General features: G+C 32.5%; 1 non-coding gene across 1 annotated transcript; it reads right to left on the bottom strand.

Moving 5' to 3' along the window:
- Positions 1-1,812: 1,812 nt before the first annotated feature.
- On the bottom strand, positions 1,813-1,919 carry LOC130953344 (small nucleolar RNA R71). The gene has a single exon (XR_009075514.1). It is a non-coding gene; the product is annotated as a small nucleolar RNA R71 (small nucleolar RNA).
- Positions 1,920-2,209: the final 290 nt, after the last annotated feature.

Genomic DNA, 2,209 nt, shown 5'->3' with positions numbered 1-2,209 from the left:
TCATACCAACAATCTCCGGGATCGACCCTTACTCGCGTAAGGTTTATACTTGGACGACCCAGTGCACTTGCTGGTTAGTTGTGCAAAGTTGTGTTTATGCCATGGTATTGAGCACCAAGTTCTTGGGGCTATTACTAGGGATTATTTGAGTTGTGAAAAGTAGTGATCACAATTTCGCACACCAAGTGTCTTGCATGTTTTCTTTGCATAAAACATTTTTCAAAAATATGTTCTTGATGTTCATCATGATCTTCAAAGTGTTCTTGGTGTTCATCTTGACATTCATAGTGTTCTTGCATGCATTTTGTGTTTTGATCCAAAATTTTTAAGTTTTGGGTCATGTTTGTGTTTTTCTCTCTCATAATTAAAATATTCAAAAATAAAAAAAATATTTTTTCCTTATTTTTCTCATAATTTTCGAAAATTTGAGTTGACTTAGTCAAAAATTTTCAAAATTAGTTGTTTCTTACAAGTCAAGTCAAATTTTCAATTTTAAAAATCTTATCTTTTCAAAATCTTTTTCAAAAATCATATCTTTTTCATTTTTTTCTTTTTTTTGAAAATTTCAAAAATCTTTTTCAAAATATTTTCAAAATCTTTTTCTTATCTTTATATCATATTTTCGAAAATTCTCTAATAATTAATGTGATTGATTCAAAAATTTGAAGTTTGTTACTTTCTTGTTAAGAAAGGTTCAATCTTTAAGTTCTAGAAACTTATCTTGTAACTTCTTGTTAGTGAAGTAAGTAATTTCAAATTTTTGAATTAAATCTTTTTATCTTTTATCTTATCTTTTTCAAAAATTTTATCTTTTTCAAAATTTGATTTTAAAATATCTTATCTAACTTCTTATCTTCTTATCTTTTTCAAATTTGATTTTGATATCTTTTTAAACTAACTATTTGACTTTTTGTTTGTTTCTTATCTTTTTCAAAACCACCTAACTACTTTTCCCTCTCTAATTTTCGAAAATATCTCACCTCTTTTTCAAAAATTCTTTTTGTTCTAAATTTTAATTTTAATCTTATCTTATCTTTAATTTTCAAAAATTACTAACCCCTTTTTCAAAATTATTTTCGAAATTTCCCCCTCTTTTCTTATTCTGTTTAATTATTTATTTACTAACACTTCTCTTCACCTCCCCTATCCATACTCTTTATACAGACTATTCATTTTTCTTCATTCTTCTCCCCTTTCTTCTTCTACTAACATAAAGGAATCTCTATACTGTGACATAGAGGATTCCTCTTTTTTTCTTGTTTTCTTCTCTTTCATATGAGCATGAACAAGGACAAGAGCACTCTTGTTGAAGCTGATCCTGAACCTGAAAGGACTCTGAAGAGGAAACTAAGAGAAGCTAAATTACAACAATCCAGAAGTAACCTTTCAGAAATTTTCGAACAAGAGAAGGAGATGGCAGCCGAACCCAACAACAATAATGCAAGGAGAATGCTGGGTGACTTCACAAAACCAACGTCCAAATTTGATGGAAGAAGCATCTCCATTCCTGCCATTGGAACCAACAATTTTGAGCTTAAGCCTCAACTAGTTGCTTTAATGCAACAGAACTGCAAGTTTTATGGACTTCCATCTGAAGATCCTTACCAGTTTTTAACTGAGTTCTTGTAGATCTGTGAGACTGTAAAGACGAATGGAGTTGATCCTGAAGTCTACAGGCTCATGCTTTTCCCTTTTGCTGTAAGAACCAGAGCTAGAATATGGTTGGATTCATAACCTAAGGATAGCTTGGACTCCTGGGAAAAGCTGGTCACAGCCTTCTTGGATAAATTCTTTCCTCCTCAAAAGCTGAGCAAGCTTAGAGTGGATGTTCAGACCTTCAAACAAAAAGATGGTGAATCCCTCTATGAAGCTTGGGAAAGATACAAGCAGCTGACCAAAAGGTGTCCATCTGACATCTTTTCAGAATGGACCATATTAGATATATTCTATTATGGTCTATCTGAGTCTTCAAAAATATCATTGGACCATTCTGTAGGTGGATCCATTCACCTAAAGAAAACACCTGCAGAAGCTCAAGAACTCATTGACATGGTTGCAAATAACCATTTCATGTACACCTCTGAGAGGAATTCCGTGAATAATGGGACGCCTCAGAGGAAGGGAGTTCTTGAAATTGATGCTCTGAATGCCATATTGGCTCAAAACAAAATGTTGACTCAGCAAGTCAACATGATCTCTCAAAGTCTGA

This window comes from Arachis stenosperma, chromosome 9 (genome assembly GCF_014773155.1).
Source record: "Arachis stenosperma cultivar V10309 chromosome 9, arast.V10309.gnm1.PFL2, whole genome shotgun sequence".
Taxonomy (NCBI): domain Eukaryota; kingdom Viridiplantae; phylum Streptophyta; class Magnoliopsida; order Fabales; family Fabaceae; genus Arachis; species Arachis stenosperma.
Note: the sequence above shows the minus strand (reverse complement) of the source record. Positions and strands in the feature narration are given on the sequence as shown.